An 18,655-nucleotide genomic window follows, 5' to 3' on the forward strand; every position below is an offset into this window, starting at 1 on the left:
TGATGAGGATCTAGGATCATTTGATCAAACAATTAATTAATCAAAACTAATTTTGTCAACATTGTAAAACTCCAAGAGGGTTAGGAAGTTATGAGGGAAAACTATAAAAAACATAAGACGAGGGGGTCTTGCTGTAAATTGTGGTGATAGGAAGTAGAAGCAAGTGAAAACAGAATCCCCACGAGAAGGGCATAATGGGGCAAAAAGAAATAGGAAGTCGTTAACACCTTCGTTTTGGTTGCTCCTCGTCGTTCGACAGAAAAGAGAAAAGAAACCCCAAAGACGTCGGAGTGAGATTCAGGGAATTACGTAGCACAAGAACCGACAATCTTAATGTAGGGATCGCCGGAAACGTTGCCGGAGGTCTTTTTTCCAATTATCTTGGTCTCATCACTGTTCTTAGCCTCTGCAACATTTCCCTAATCTTTCTACACTATCCTCCATTAACATCCCCTTTCCCAAGATTTCTACGTTGTTATCGATTCAATTAGGATTTGATTAACACTAAGCAGACTTTGAGCTATCCGGATATTATTAGATCTTTCTACATTTGCGTACATTGTCAGATTATCCAAGCAAGGAAACCTAGGGTGGTTTTTGCCGACCTTGCTGCTTTGAAGAAGGAAGATTAGGGTTTTTCTGCTTTGGATTTTGGTCATTTTCCGAAATGGTAAGGGTTTTTATTCATCATCGTCACCATCATTATTGCTTAATCTTATGTTGATGTTCCCCATGGCGTTCTAAGCTTTTGGATCATCATTCATGAGTATGGAAGCGTAATGACATTCCACAAGTTTGCATTGCATCGTATAGAAGTCACTGATGTGCTAATCACTATTCTTCTAATTGATAGTTGTGGTTGTTACTATATGCATTCCCTTCTCCAGGCGTATATTGCATACTGCATTCAAAAGCTATACACACATTATTACCTAATGCTCACGAAATATATATGGACAGTTAATCTACTCAAGTAGATAAAAGAATGTGATTCCCTTATCAGAAAGCTTTTATCATGCAGGCTGTTGCATCCAATATAATAGTTGGATCTCAAGTTTGGGTTGAGGATCCTGAGATAGCTTGGATTGATGGTGATGTTGTGGAAATCAAAGGTGCAGATATTAAGATAAAGCTTTCATCAGGAAAAGATGTAAGTTTTTTTCTTTTTTTCTTTTTTCTTGCTGCATGTTATATGAATGACATTTAGAAAAACAATATACTTAATTACTTACAATGTATTTTCATGGTTTCTTGACACATTTATATCTTGTAGGTTGTCACTACTTCAGCCCATGTACATCCTAAAGATCCTGAAGCTCCTCCATGTGGAGTAGATGATATGACAAAACTTGCTTATCTCCATGAGCCTGGTGTTCTTCAGAATTTAAAAAGTCGATACAATATGGATGAAATTTACGTAAGTATATATATGTGTCAATTTCGTTATAAACAACCCTTTAAAACTTGTATATAAAATTTACCTATGTTCTTGTTTTCCAGACTTACACAGGCAATATATTGATAGCTGTGAACCCTTTCAAAAGATTACCTCATTTATATGACAAACATATGATGGAACAATACAAAGGTGCAGGTCTTGGGGAACTGAGCCCACATCCTTATGCTATTGCCGATTCTTCATACAGGCATGTAGTAGTATATGTTTTCTTCTTAATTACATAATTATGTATTACTAATGCCCAAAAAATGTTGTATTCATGAATGAATGATGAATGTCTTGTATGAATGCAGACAAATGGTTAATGAGGGAATAAGTCAATCCATTCTTGTTAGTGGAGAAAGTGGAGCAGGAAAAACAGAAAGCACAAAAAATCTGATGCAGTATCTTGCATATATGGGAGGTCGACCTCCAGCTCCAGGACAAAGGAGTGTGGAACAACAAGTTCTTGAATCAAATCCTGTTTTAGAAGCATTTGGGAATGCAAAAACTGTTAGAAACAATAATTCAAGTCGTTTTGGTAAGTTTGTGGAGATTCAATTTAATGAACGTGGGAAAATATCTGGAGCTGCTATAAGAACATATTTGCTGGAAAGATCACGTGTTTGTCAAGTTTCGGATCCTGAGAGAAATTACCATTGTTTTTACATGATCTGTGCTGCACCTACTGAGGTAAATGTAGTTAGTTTAATTGTTGTTTTGATGTTTAGGAATTAATTTGCTCCATTTGTAATTGGTTTGTTATTGCATCATTTCAGGTGACTGAAAAGTATAAATTGGGAAAGGCTAAGTCATTTCATTACCTTAATCAAACAAATTGTTTTGAATTGACTGGAGTGGATGAGGCTAAAGAGTATATTGCTACAAGAAAGGCTATGGATGTTGTTGGTATCACTCATGATGAACAGGTACTAATATATTTTGTTTAATATTCATAAAGTCACCTGATTAAAAAACATTAAGTACATATTTCTTTCTTCTTATAGGAGGCGATATTCCGTATTGTGGCTGCAATTCTCCATTTAGGAAATATTGAGTTTACTAAAGGCAACGAACCAGATTCATCTAAACCTAAAGACGATCAATCTAAGCTTCATATGAAAACTGCAGCTGAACTTTTCAAGTAACTAGTTTTTCCTTTTTCTTTTTTCCCTTATTTAGTTTGTTTTAGTTCCATACCAAATGTGTTCATTATATATCTCATTGTATGTCCTAATAGGTGTGATTTAGAGGCCCTTGAAGATTCCTTCTGCAAGCGTGTAATTGTAACACGTGATGAGAGCATAAAAAAGTCACTTGATCCAATTGCTGCAGCTGTGAATAGAGATGCTTTGGCAAAAATTGTTTATTCAAGGCTATTTGACTGGTATGCTTCATCTGAATGGATGATTGTTATTGTATAATAATCATGTTCTTTAATTTTTTTGGTCTGGTTTATAGCACATGTATATATTGTGTGAATCAGGATTGTAGGAAGGATTAATGAGTCAATTGGTCAAGATCCCGAGTCAAAATCCTTGATTGGAGTTCTGGACATCTATGGATTCGAAAGTTTCAAGACAAACAGGTGCTTAACTGGTACGCTTTTGTTTTCATCATATGAACAGGTTATTTCTTGCAGACCACTGCTTGAAAGCCTTTGGTTTTCATAGAAGTTTATAGATATCTCGTGTTGAGTAATTTGATTATCATCCAGTTAGTTAGGGGTCATTTTATTAGTCAGGTTTATCTTTAGAGATAAGAATAGGCTTAGGGTTAGTTTAGTAACAAGATCTTCTCAAACATAGACAACAAGTCACCATCTTTGAGTCTTAAAGTCTGCTACAAGATCTTCATCTAGGAGAATCGAATGATTCGAGGGAGAATCTTGGCATCAAACAACTTTCAAACCTTCAGGAGACGTATTCTCTGATGTAAGATGAGAAGAAATCATAGAAAAGTCCTCATGGGAACTTCACAAAATACTACCAATGATTAATCTATGTCGCCCACATGCTTTCCAAACTCCAAAAAAAATTATAAACGACGTTACCATAATTAATAAAATAGATGCCCCTCGTGTGATCTTCTGTACACAAAAACATTTTGGAAGATTCATCGTAAACTGAATGATTGAACTTGCCTGACTATCATCTCGTAATCACTAAACCTCTTAGCTAGAAAAAAAAATCGAATTCCCCAAACCAATTCTGACAACACTTTACAAGAAAATGATGTTATGATTTGTCATTTTAGGTTAGGTCATGTAAATTTCATGTATTTGTAAAATTTCCGTGCTTATATTTTCAATAAAAATCCTACTTTGTTTTACTACAAAATATTAGAGCTATCCAAGCATCCACGACACTCTGTTAGACCCCTTCTCTATACAAAAATTACTTGCCTAAACAGAGTGGACTATGGCAGTGATGAATGAGGTTAAAGTTCTTGATCGGTGACATTACCAACTTGATGTTAAAAATGCATTTTCAATGTAGAATTGGAAGAAGAGGTCCACATGGATGTCCCTTTGGGACATGAAACACCGAGGAACCAAGACCATGTATGTAAGTTACAAAAGTCATGTTATGGGCTCAAATGGTCTCTAGGATCTTGGTTCAAAAAACTCACATAGGTCATCAAAAGGCATGTGTACAGCAGGGGCATCACATTGTAAGGATTTTATTATGATTATTCCTATTGATGGTATTGGTCAGCATATGTCGCCTGTAGAGCATCATGGTATCCTCAAGTATCGCCTTTCTGATACCTTTATTTCCGGTTGATGAGACATGCCTTGTTTGTCGCAACGCATGCTTGGACTCCTTTGGGGAGCATCCAATTCATTGTAAAGAGTTCCCAGGTTTCAAGTACCGACATGTTCTTGTTAGTGATGTTCTTTTCAATATATTTAGATGTGTCTGGGTTTCTGCCAAGAAAGATGCACTTGTGAACTTTCTGACTGACCCGTTGGAAGGAAGATCAAACACTTACACCAGCTGATGTTTTAGTTTTTGGGTGCCGGAGGGAAGCACACATGTGTGGATCTAATAGGGGTTTCCCATCTTGAGAGTTTGGGGAGTGGGGTTTTCACTGTGGGGCAAGTTGCTTTAAAAGTTGCCTCATGCAAAGTGGTAAAACATGAGAAAGCGTGCATGAAAAATCAACACTCACATTTATACCTTTTGCATTTGATACTTTCGGTTTCCTTGAGCCAGATGTTGAGGAGCTCCTCAATAGAGTCTAAACTCCAACGGTCATACATAGTAATGATTTGACCCCAAGATCTTTGTATGTTGTTTTTAAAAGAATTAGTTTTGCTATCCAAAAAGGGGTTTTGGCGCAACTTGCTGTTCGATTACCCGCTACGTCTATATAAAACTTTTGTGCTTAATCCTTTTAAATATCAAGATTAAGTATTCAAATACTTCAAGAAAGTGTACGGTATAAATCTTGGAAGATACATGCTCGAGAAGTTTGTCTTTAATCCTGTCAATTTCTCTACCCAATTTTATAACACTCATATGATGGACATAAGGCAATTATGGTTGTCTATGTTGATGACATCATCCTGACCGACAACTACTCATAAGAAGTCGATAAGTTAAAAGCCATCTTAAGAAAGGAATTCAAAATTATAGATCTTAGTCAGTTAAGGTATTTTCTCGGGATGGAGATTACAAGGTCTAGGCATGGAATGTTATTATCACAAAGGAAATACATGTTTGACTTATTGAGAGAAACCAGCCTACTAAGATGTAAACCTGCATAAATCCCAAAGGAAATACATGTTTGACTTATTTGTGGATAAAGGGAGATACCAAAGACTGGTCAACAACTTAATCCATTTGTCCCATATAAGGCTGGATAACGATTTTATAGTGGGCATTGTCAACAAATTTTCATGTGGCCAATATACTCACCAAAGCTCTATCAAGAATCAAGTTCAACACAATGAAGAGCAAGCTGGATATGTTTGATCTATATATCCATCTTGAGGGGGAGTGTAGGATCATTTACAGAATTTTGTTTTGAGTAATTTGATTTTTATCCAGCTATTTTGGAGTAGTTTTATTAACTAGGTTTGATCTTTAGAGATAAACATAGCATTAAGATAAGTCCTTGTTTTTGAATTAGGAGTTTAGTAGCTATAAATAGATAACCTCCTAATGTATCATATAAATAATTGTATTTAAAAAATACAAAACCCTGACTGTGTATCTGTGGCAGAGCATAATAAATATAATTCATTAATAAATCCGTACACGGAACTCATATTTCTTTTCATTTAACAACTCCTAAGTTTAATTTCTGATCTATCATGTTATATATCCTGCTGACTGTGTATTTGTGGCAGAGTATAACAAATATTTTTTGATGTAATATTTTCTTTCTGGATTTATCATCTTGATGTTTTTGAATCCCTATTTTAACTCAATTAATAATGACCCAATGCAGTTTTGAGCAATTTTGTATCAATCTGACTAATGAGAAACTTCAGCAACATTTTAATCAGGTTTGTCAAATAAAATAAAAACTATTAATTATTCAGTGGAGATGTTAGTTTATGAAGCAACCATAATAATCTGATATGATTTTGGGTGTATCAATTTCATTTCATCAGCATGTTTTTAAGATGGAGCAAGAAGAATATACCAAAGAGCAAATCGATTGGAGTTACATAGAGTTTGTGGACAATCAAGATATTCTAGATCTCATTGAGAAGGTCTAATTTAGAAGATCTTTAATATTGGATTGTGCTTTGAGAATGTTACTGTTATTCTAACTGAGTTTTTGATTGCTTTAGAAACCTGGAGGAATCCTTGCTCTTTTGGATGAGGCTTGGTATGTAGACCTTTTTGTAATTTTTATATGTTTCTGTAGTCTTTTCATTTCTAGAATTAACCTTTAAATGTGTAACTTATATATGCAGCATGTTTCCAAGATCTACACATGAAACCTTTGCTGAAAAGCTTTACCAAACATTCAAGGATAATAAACGTTTTCAAAAGCCAAAGCTTTCTAATTCAGCATTTACCATTGACCATTATGCTGGTGAGGTATGTATTTTTACTTCCCTTTATCCAACATGGTGATATCAATAATTAATAAGTGTCTCTTATATATATTTTAAAAATAAATTCTGATTTCAGGTCACATATCAAACCGAGTTTTTCTTGGATAAAAACAAGGACTATGTTGTTGCAGAACAACAAGCACTTTTAAGTGCTTCAAAGTGCACCTTTGTGTCAAATTTATTCCCACCTCTAGCAGAAGAGTCATCCAAAACATCAAAGTTTTCATCAATAGGTTCACGGTTTAAGGTATAATTTTCTTAATTTTAGGGGTGTTTGTTTCAGTGGATCAGTTTAAACTGATCCAATCAAGTGAATCGAATCGATTTCGGTTTTCAAAAATTGGATCCAAATAGTTCTAACTAAATTAAAATCTGATCTGAACCAAACAAATTACAATTCGACCGGATTATTTTTCACTGATTCCGTTTTGAAGACTAATTAAGAGACATTCCAAACAATGTTAACATAATATTTTTGTATACTTATTTTTTACTTTAAAAATATCTCTTACTTTTTCTGTTTATTTATCTACTAACTTCCTGAATAATAAAAAATTACCAAATATTCAAATAACTGATTATTTGGTTTTTGAAATTATACATAATTAAAATATATTTATATAAATAAATATGATATTCAGTTTTTTGGACTCTTCGGTTCTCATTTTGGTAACCAAAAGCAATCTGAAATCCAAAGTATTTAGTCGGTTTTGGTCCAAACTAATCCAGAAATCCAAATATCCGAACCATAGTCTAATCCAAATTGTCTAATTGTACAATTCCTTTTTATCCGAATAGTGAAAAACCCTATTTAATTTATTTAATACACCAATCTACTTCTTTCTGTTCAGTTTAATTTCTAATGTGAAATATTTGCAGTCACAATTAACACAATTGCTTGAGACACTGAGTCACACGGAGCCACATTACATTCGTTGTGTGAAACCCAACAATCTTTTAAAGCCTTCTATCTTCGAAAATCAAAACATACTTCAGCAACTACGTTGTGGTGTAAGTTACCACATCTGATCTATAATCTATCATATGCATATACATGTTCAGAAAGTGATCATTTATGTCATTACAGGGAGTTATGGAGGCAATTAGGATCAGTATGGCTGGATTTCCTACTCGCAAACCTTTTAAAGAATTTATTAGCCGCTTCAAAATATTTGCACCTGAAATTGCAAAAAAAAGGTACTTGTATAGTTGTATAAACATTTTTTTTCTAAATATCATTCCTTTTTTAGTATCTATTGTATTGATTCACATCTCATCCTATAGCGATGATGATATCAAGACTTCAAAGTTGCTTATAGAGAAGGCAAATCTTCAAGGTTATCAGGTACCTTACCCTCCTTTTTCATGAGGCCCACATATGAGAACAAATGAGTTAATCATCATTCATTTATCCTATCTTGTGTTATTTAAAAGTTTTTAGTTACGTAATAATACACAACATAGTAGACAATGAATTAGACCATTAAAAATGTCTTGTTAATATGTTTGAAATGAGATCAATATTGAATATTATTGATATTAATTGGGAAAATTGCAGAAAAGAACAATGTAATTTACTATCATTACGAATATCGAGAATATATTTATTTTTTACTGATAATAGCAATGTACTTACATTTCTTTAACCATAATAGTAATGCACTTTCATATATTTACCAATAATATCATTGTACTTTCATTTATTTACCCAAATTAGCAATATGTAACTTGACACTTTTAAATAGCTTATAGTTGTTAGACTACATACTATATTTTATGGTCAATATTGGTAATGAAGTTTAAGCACATTGCTATTACAAGGATAGGAATATAAGTATGCTGCTATTATATAAATAAAGTAATTTTATAAGTTTCATATTACATATTGCTATTACTGGCTTAGAAATGTAAGTATGTTGCTACTATGGATAAAAATAAGGTACATTGCCTATATTGATAATGAAAATAAAGTACCTTGCTATTTCCTGCAATTTTCCTACATTAATTTCATTTTTAATTTTATAAAAAAAAGTAAAGATGTTTTGTGAAAATTTTATTTATAAAATGAAAAATATAAAACTGGCCCCATGTACTAGTATAAAAAAACTAATTGTTATAATTAGGTATAGGTAATTTTTTTTTCTTTTTTTTTTTTTATGTTGTTTCAAGAAATAATCTAAAAATGTATAGATTAAATAAATAAATAAAGCTAGTTGGAACCTATTTATAAACTTTTAAAATATTTATGGCCAATGTTATAGTTTATGTGTTCTTAATAAGTCATGACATGACAATATTTTTGCAGATTGGTAAAACAAAAGTATTTCTGAGAGCTGGTCAAATGGCAGAACTAGATGCTCGAAGAAGTGAGGTTTTAGGAAGATCTGCTAGCAAAGTCCAGAGAAAATTTCTTACCCATTCTGCACAAAAGAAGTACAACTCATTAAAACAATCATCAATACATATACAAGCTGTGTGTAGAGGTATAAACCGGTGTATCATCCGTATATGTTAAAATAAGAACTTGAATGTTTAACCTTAATAAAGTAAATGTTTTAATAAATAACTTCAGGACAAATTGGACGCAACCGTTATGAGAACAGAAGGAGAGACGTTGCTTCTGTTAAACTTCAGAAAGATGGACGCATGTTTATTAAGAGGAAAGCTTACAAAACTTTATCCGCTTCAGCTATTAATATTCAAAGTGCAATACGTGGAATGGCTGCGCGTAATGAATATCGAAATAAAAAGACAGAAGATGCAGCAATTATTCTTCAGGTATTTTGGAATTCGTACCATGACTATCAAATCTTTACTTTTTTTTCCCTTTTCTTTTGTATTAGGCTTAGAACGAGGCTTGTCAAATTATAAATGCATACTAACCCAAGTGTTTTATAGCGTCATCTATATTTGGCCACATGATCAACAAATAAGGAAACAATATTGTGACTCTAATATACATTCATGTATGTGAAATCAAGAAATTAAATAACCATTACCTAATCTAGAAAGATTTACAATCTCTATTCTAATTTACAGGGATATATGATCTTTATATTAGGAAATAAAATAACCTTGGATTAAAGTAAGAAAAGTCTAATTAGCTAAAAAATGTATGAATAGCAACATACTTTAGTTTATCTATCTATTATAGCATCCTAATGTAATTTATTTCTATTACATACAAAATTATTCTTATTAAGGCGTTGTACATTGGAAAATCTACCCAATTATAAGTTTGTAATTTTTATTATTAGGACATTATACTTTCAAAGATCTAAACTAGACTACCTAGTTTATACGGGTTTGGACTAAGAAAGGCCAACACATTGTAAAATTTCCAAGATGTATTTCCTTTAGGAAAGTATGACATTTGAGCTGTAAGGAACAGTTTTAAGACCCAATAAGTAGTTAAGTGACCTGAGGTCTTTAATGGAAAAGGCCTAGTTGATGAACAATGTGGTTGATAGCCGCCATGCTATTATCGGTGATGTTGGTGTCATGTCATCAACATATACCAACATATATAGGTGGGTTCCTTTACATTGGAAATTAAAGAATGAAGGATCGGTCTTGTTATCCGAATCGTTAGCAACGAACTTGGCTTTGTACCGAGTGAAATCATCCTTTTTTTTCTGTTTTAACCTATAACCCACTTGCAATCAACAACATTAGTGTTAAGGACATGGGGAACTAGAGAGTAGAGAATAGGTGTCGTTTGTAATAAGAACAAAATACTTTTTGGCTATCTTGCGCCCCTCGGGGTATTTGTTGGTGATGATAAAGGAAGTAGGCTCTGTGAGCGGAGTGGGAGAGATACTGACATGATGAGAGGATTGGTTGAAAGGAACATGTTGTTTGGGATTTTGTCAAAGATGAGAAGGATGTCAAAATAAGGGTAGTGGTAGTGAGGATAATGGTTGAGTTATGGAAGTCAGTAATGGAGAAACGATAATTGAGGGCATTATTGTACTGAGCGGAATAAAGATAGACAATGAAGACCCACAATAGGCTAGTTTTAAGGATTAGGTTTAGGGGAATCCGGTAAAGGCAAAATGTGAGGTGTTTCCAAGGAGATGTAAGGGAGTTTGTAGGTTGTAAGTAAGGGTGAAGTTTGTGTTTGATTAATTATAAAAGGGGAGTTGTCTTCAGCAAAGTGATATGGAAAACAATGTAAAGTTGCTTCGTAGATAAGTCAAAACAATGCTAGCCATGATGTGAAGGACTATACCCGAGAAAGATAGATGAGCGGATCAAAATCCCATCTTGTGGCAATTGTATGACCGAAGATGGGGAAAGCAGTCACATCTGAATAACCAAAGAAACGAGTAGACTGGGCCGATTAAAGAGATGTTCAAAGGGTGACTTGGGTGTCTATGTACGAGACGACATGTAATTTAGAAAGATGGTTGTATGAAAGACATGATGCCAAAAACGCAGAGGGACATTCAACGAGTAGTGTGAGGCCTATTTCAACGACGTATCAATGACAATATTCAACAAATCCGTTTATCTCATTGGTATGAGGACACGATCTATGGTGAACAATTCCAAGAGATGAGAAAAAAGAGGGGGATTGCAAAATTCAACCCCCGCCCAAATCAGTTTGAACTTTCTTACATTTGGTTATGAATTGGCATTCAACCATGGTAATAAAGAGTCTGAAAGTGTTATAGACATCTCATTGTTAAGCGATTGGAAAATTTTACATGTATTGCGAATGATGATCAACACATAACATGAAAGCATAGATGACCATCAAAAGATAAAGTAGGTGCATGGTCTCAAACGTCACAATACGTCAAATTTAAAATTTATTGCTTCGAAAAGAAGAAACGAGTAAAGGAAGTTCACAATTTTCCTATTTGACAAGAGGTATAAAAAACGGATGCCAAGATGCATGTGGCAGAGAGTACATGAGCATGAACAACAGAAAAAATGACTTTGTGGATGGAATGAAGCCAAGGAAGATAAATTGAATAGAAACAATGTTCGTCGGGCCCATGAGTAAGGGAGAGCATGTAGAATCATCCTTCAAAACAAAAAAAGTTAAACAGACTTCAAAAAAGTCATGATTAACAAGAACTTTTGTTTGAACAAAAAGAAGATTTTGTGTGGTGAGTGAAATATTAAGGAACTAGTATAAAATATAAGTCCCTTACCATCACCAACATGGAGAGCGACATTACCATCTTTGGCTTGCAAGTGATCAATGCTTGCTAAGAGCATCCACAATGGGGGTTTAATAAGAGTTGAATAGATGATAATTAGGATTGAATAGAAGTTTAATGGAGTGTGAGTGATGACATGGATGAGAGTTGAATGAGAGAGTTGCATGATCATTGATTGGTTCAATGGATTTAATCTTTTCCTTTTCAATTAAATTTCAAACCAAATATAGAAATCCATTAAACTTTGTAGGGTTTAATGGTGTGTGGATGTTAAAGAGTATAGTTGAATAAAAAGTGAAATGTTGATGTGGCAGTGATGTGGCAATCCATTGAACTCCTTAGAGATCAATGGATTGTGGATGCCCTAAGTCAAGCATGACATGACTATTTGCTTTGGTGTCCGGAAACCAAGTCCTGGAGGAAAAAAAGAAGGCATGACTATCAAAATTGGAAGTGGGCTTGGTACGAATAAATATTGCAAGTACGATAAACTGTGTTTTGATTGTTGACCCAATTGAATTGTCGATCATCACCTCGACCCTGATTTTTTTCCTCGATAGTTTCCATATCTGTGATTACCATATTTGTTGTTGTTGGGTTGTTGATAGTCGTAGGAAGCTTGAAGGGTGGAGGGTGCTAATCCGGAAGGCAGGGTAGGCACCAACTGAAAACCAAGGATGGAGACAATAAGACCTAGTTGAGAAGCCATAAAGAAGAAGGATCCAAGAGAGTCACCAAGATTGTTGCTAGTGGTATGAAAAGCTTGCATGGGGTAGATGGGGAGGAAGCACAAGTTTTCCTAAACATGTAATCATGATTGTTGAATAGGGCTTGTAGCTCACTAAATGAAATAGGGATTGCCGCACAATGTTGGTGGATTTTAGACCGTTGTATTCTTCTTGAAGACGAGAGATGGTAAGCACAACTAGATCTTATGCTTTAAAATAGGTCCACCAATAGCAACAAGTACAACAACATATTCTGGTACATGATTCAAATAGACGTCGATTTTTAATTCCCCTTTCAACTCAAGGTATATTCTCTAGAAGATGAGTGAGGTTCATGTGTTTGTTGTAAGGATAACCAAAGATCTCGAGCAGCTACACTATTAACATGATGGAAGGAGGCTTCAGAGATGGTTGAATAGTCAACATATGAACATGTGCATCATTGGATATGATTTGGGATAACAATGGCATTTGTAGGTGTAAGAGTGTAAGGAGGAATGGGTGAATCATGGCCTTCCAGTAACCATAGTTGGCTGGGCCAAGTGTCAAGGCAAACTTGTGGGAGTTTTGGGAGGTTTTCTTTGTTATGCTGAAACTGTCGAGTAGGCCATGACTATTGGCAAAAGATTGATGAACAATACGATGAAAGGTGTCGGCATGAACCATAATGAACCCACGGTATCTTGTATGTTGATTGTATGATATGATGTACATAGATATCTCTATATATAGAGATAAATATTACACATAGGTACCCTCTAGATTAGGATAATTATAAACATAACTAAACTATACTAACAGTAGGATGTTATAATAAACAATTAGATAAAAGTATGTTGCTATTTCTTGCTTTTAACACTTGTAATTAATTATCCCTACAATAGACTTTTATTTGCGATCACCTCAACTATGCGTGTCAGAATTATTATTGAAGTATATGATATAAATTTTTTTATGATAATTTTTTATTTAAATGATACACAATCTATGGTAACTTTCAGAGACAATGTCGACAATATGTGGCCCGCGTCCGTTATTGTAAACTGAGGAAAGCAGCAATAAAGACTCAGTCTTTCTGGAGATCAAGACTCGCACGGAAAGAACTAAGGAAACTTAAAATGGTAACCATCTTTCATTTTTCTAAATCCTAATTTAATTTATTTTTTGCAACCTTATGAATACTTTCTCCTCTGCAGGCTGCAAAGGAAACTGGTGCTCTACAAGAAGCCAAAACTAAACTCGAAAAGGAAGTTGAAGAGCTGACCTGGCGATTACAAGTGGAGAAGCGCATTAGAGTAACTACCAAATTGAGTAGATTACAGAAAATATGGGATGAATTTATCTGTTGTTTTTCTTATCATTTCATTTACTTTGTTTTTGTAGTCCGATTTGGAGGAAAGTAAAAATCAGGAACATGCGAAATTTGAGAATGCTTTAAAAGAAATGGAAGCTCAATCTCAACAAACACAAGAACTGCTTTCGAAGGAACGAGAAGCTGCAAAGATGGAACTTGAAAAATCTCGTGAAGTTGATGGAGCTTCAAACAAGGAGGTAGTCGATAAGCTTACTACTGAAAATCAAGAACTCAAGGTAGATTTTTATCAAGTCATACAAATTAATTTTCTAGTTTTATAAATGTGCCCTGATCACCAAAAATTCTTGATTTCTTGTTTGGGAAAAATGCAGGGCACAGTAAGTTCACTGGAACAGAAAGTTGATGAAATAGAAAAGAAGTATGAAGAGAGCAACAAATTAAGTGAAGAGAGATTAAAGCAGGCAACAGAAGCAGAAGAAAGGATAATTGAGATGAAACTCACAGTGCAAAGGTTATTATAGCAATATACTTTGACTATGTTTGACTATCTGAAGCTAAAGTAGTAACTAATTTCATGCTTTAGTCTTCAAGAAAAAATAATCGAGATGGAGGCCGAGGAGCAAATTATGAGACGAAGACTAATGAATTCATCAAATTCGAAAAGGATGTCGGGACGTTTTTCATTCTCATCTAAGGTAAATTAACATGCCACAGTGTATAATATAACAACCTTATATATACTTTTTGTAAAAATATTTTCCTTATTTTATTTATCATAACCTTTCAGGGTCCAGAGAATGGTAACATTGTAAGTCGGAAGATCCAATCCTTATAACTTTCCAAAAGGTGTCTTATATACATTACTTAGATAATTTAAAAGACAATTCCATAATTTACAGGAAAGTGGAACACCTATGAAGAGATTTGATAGTTCACTGAGGCAATCAGCTATTGACAAGCAGCGTGTATGTGTCTCAGTAACATAACATAACCGATATTTTTTTATAAAACAACATGACTGAATTTTTATGTTTCTATATGTCTATGGTACAGGAAAATGTTGATATTCTTATAAAAGTATCTACAGAAGATCTTGGGTTCAGTAATGGAAAACCAGTTGTCACATATATCATATACAAAAGTCTTATCCACTGGAAACTTTTTGAACAAGAAAAAACTAATGTATTTGACCGACTTATCACAGTCTTTGGTTCTGCAATACAGGTGAGATGTTACATGGAACACATAAACATGTTTCTCCAAAATGCGGAAGTCTTGACAGTTGTTGCCTTTGCTTATATACTTATATTGGTGTTCCTGTTGGGAAATTGGTCTCAAAGATTCCAAACAACTCACCCAATGACAAATAATAGATAAAATTCGAAAAGAATAATATACATGGAAAACTCCAAAACATGAGAGAAACCACAAGCCTCCAAAGAAAACAATTCACTATACAATAAATCATTACAATCACATAGACGAATCTCTCAAGCCAATCCCTCTAATTACACCCACACTCTCGGAACATTTAAATTTAACTCACACTTTTCTACATTCTAAAACAAAAGAAGAAAAGAAAAAAACCAAATACTCCAAGTGTATTTGTTTGGGGCATTTTGAGGCATTTACTTATTATTTCTAACTGTTACTGAATCAACTTCCATGTTGTCTGTGCATTGTCTTTCCCAGAAAGAGGAAGACAATAAGCATATGTCTTATTGGCTCTCTGCCACATCTTCATTGCTGTTTTTGCTTCAGAAGACTTTAAGTTCTGGCGCAGGTGCTCACAGGCCTCCTCAGCCAACATCAATATTTGGAAGAATGGCACAAGTACTGAGTTATACTTAACCATTTTATTCATAAATGATTTTTTATTTATGAACTTTTTAATAATTGCAATATGGTGGTTATGAACTATTTTGTAATTGATATTTTCTAGAGTTTTCGCAAATCCCCGTCGTATTCGGACCTTGAAATAGTGCGTCATGTAGATGCAAAGTACCCAGCTTTACTTTTCAAGCAACAACTAACTGCTTATGTTGAAAAAATATACGGAATCGTTCGTGACAATCTGAAGAAGGAATTGTCAACTCATCTCAGATATTTTATCGAGGTAACGTTAGTGTTTTTTTTTTTTTAAATTGTGGATCGATTGTCTGAAATTATAATGCGTTTTTGTATTAAATGGCAAGTGATAGTGCTGATTTTATATGTTTCTAACATAACAGACAGGAAAATCGTCAGATGAACACATTCCTCCATCTCTTCGTTGGCAAAACATCATTGAATGCCTGAATGGCATGTTACATACTTTGGAAGAATACAACGTATGTGATCTTGTTTCTTTTTTTTAATAATGTTATTATTCATGTTTTGATCCCATCAAACATGATTATCTCAGGTTCCAAGTGTTCTTGATCAGAAGATATTCGCACAAGTTTTCTTTTACATCAATGTACAACTATTCAACAGGTAGAGCTGATAGTTTACCTGCTCTTGATAGCAACTCGTTTATCTACCAATTTTAATATCTTTAAATTTCTGTTGTCTATGAATACTATGAATCTAAGTATCCAATTTAACGTATTTTATCAACTAATAATTTGCAAGTGTTTTTTCTATGGAACCTTAGCCTTCTTCTACGTAAAGAAAAATGCACCTTCAGTCACGGGGAATATGTGAAAGCAGGGTTAGCTGAGTTAGAGCTTTGGTGTAATCATGTCACAGAAGAGGTATTCATTAGTTTAGACACTTTCTATATTTGTTGAATATAGAGTTCGTGGTTCTAACTAACTAATTCCATTAAATCAGTACTCAGACTCGGCATGGGATGAACTTAAGCATGTAAGGCAGGCAGTTGGATTCTTGGTATGTTTCTATATATTGTTACTTAGAAACCACTAAAATGCAAACTTAATGATATGTACACGTTTTCTAACTTTCAATTTCCTTCCTATCATAATTCTGTGAATTTAAACTTTTTTATTATTGGTATGCTTTCTACTCCTTATTATGATAGATTGATAGGCAGCATAACTTCCTTTAGGCCCCGTTTGTAACTAGAGGACATAACATAACAGGTTGTCCACAGTTTACACTGGACTGAGACTGGGATTGATGTCAAAGGGACAAAAACTGCAACTTTTTATCCCACCAAAAGAGATTTGATAGAGACTCTCTGTTGGTCTCTCGTTTGTGCAAATGACGTGAATGTCCTCCTCATCTTCGTCATGGAAAATTGCCATAATAAGTAAATGACGGGATTGGAAAAGTTTTCTAGGTCTATTTTCCATGATGAGGATGAGGAGGCCATTCACATGATTTTCACAAACGAGAGACCAACAAAGAGTCCATATCCCACCTTGTTCCATCTTTTTGGGTGGGAAAAATAGTTGTATTGTTTGTCCCATTGACATTAATCTTAGTCTTAGTCCAATGCATGCCAAAATCAGTACAAGGCTGAGTCCAGTGCAACATATCAAATGCTGCCGTAGTGAATGTGAAAAACGTTGTGAATGTGAAAAACGTTTTCTTTGATGTTTACACAACTTATCATCGTATTTGGAAGTTTACCATTTATATTCTGCAGGTCATACACCAAAAGTCCAGAATTACCTATAATGACCTCACAAATGATCTATGCTCTGTAAGTCTCCCCTTGTTCTTGTTGCTGATTATATGTTCATGTATGATTTGACTAAGTATCTATATGACATTTTCTTTATTTTTCGGGAATAAACAAGTGATGCATTTTGTTTCAGGTTTTAAATATTTATCAAATTCACAGAATTTGTACACACTACTGGGATGACAATTACCATACTCCAGGCGTAGATGCCGCAGTAAGAACAAAACTATAAAACTCGTTTATCAGTTTGCTTTTATGTTGCGTTCTTGATGACCCTTCATCACCCTCTAACCTGTATACAGGTTATTACTGCCTTACATAATAAAATAGAAGAGGAAGAGGAAAAGCAAAAGAAAATGTCACATGATAAAAATAACTCATATGAAGACTCAAATGAACATAACTCCTTTTTGCTGAATGACGATCCCAGGTAAGCAATAAAACACACTAAAACTGTACATACTCAGATTGTTGAACACATAGATTGGGACCTAATTTGACTTCCAATTCCAATATGCATTAGGATATGGGCACCGGGATTTTATGGAAATTTTAGTATGATTATGTTAAACAAGTGTGATTGAACTATGATGTTTTTATGTATGCAGCATTCCGTTTTCGGTTGATGATCTTATGGGCTTCTTCCATGAAAAGGATTTTGCAGAGATTAAACCTACTATTCCCCTCGTAGAAAATCCAGAATTCAAATTTTTAGTGGAGTAATGCTGCCATAATGTACATCCACCTATTGCTCAAATTTTTTCATAGATATAGGTAGATTATTCTTTATTGTTTAAGCATCCACTGCCCTGGGTGTAAAGCATCCTTAATTTTAGGTTAGATCTGTAAAATCCGTAGGTCTTTTCAGGTAGAGTATAGAAGGGGAGTGATGCATTTTGACCTATGGTAACTTTATTAATTTATTCTATGAGATTAGGGTTTTTTTTTTTCTTTTTTTTAGCGGGAAGAGTAACTATTTAACTATCCGAATCCCCATCAAGATTAGAAAAGAATTCTATATATTTGAAGCGTAAAAGTGCTTTATGATGTGTTTGTTACATATGGCACTTGACTGCATTTAACTTAACTTGTAAAAAGTTCTTTATAAAGTGTTTGTTACATATGGCACTTTACTACGTACAATGAACTTAGCAAACTTTTTAGGTTATTTTGGATAACAAGGATGAGATGAGTATATGTCTTTTAAATAGACGAGAGATTGAGAGAAAGTCCATGTAATGTCAAAAAGTTTGGGTATTAGTCCAATGTCATTAGTCCTAATCACAATCCACTGA

General features: G+C 34.0%; 1 pseudogene; it reads left to right on the forward strand.

Annotated features, from left to right (window-relative positions):
• The first annotated feature begins 1,015 nt into the window (after nucleotides 1-1,015).
• Nucleotides 1,016-18,293, forward strand: LOC145090389 (myosin-6-like; annotated as a pseudogene).
• The last annotated feature ends 362 nt before the right edge of the window (nucleotides 18,294-18,655 follow it).

The sequence above is a fragment of the Lactuca serriola genome, chromosome 2, assembly GCF_051521515.1.
Source record: "Lactuca serriola cultivar US96UC23 chromosome 2, Lser_US96UC23_V15, whole genome shotgun sequence".
Lineage (NCBI taxonomy): Eukaryota > Viridiplantae > Streptophyta > Magnoliopsida > Asterales > Asteraceae > Lactuca > Lactuca serriola.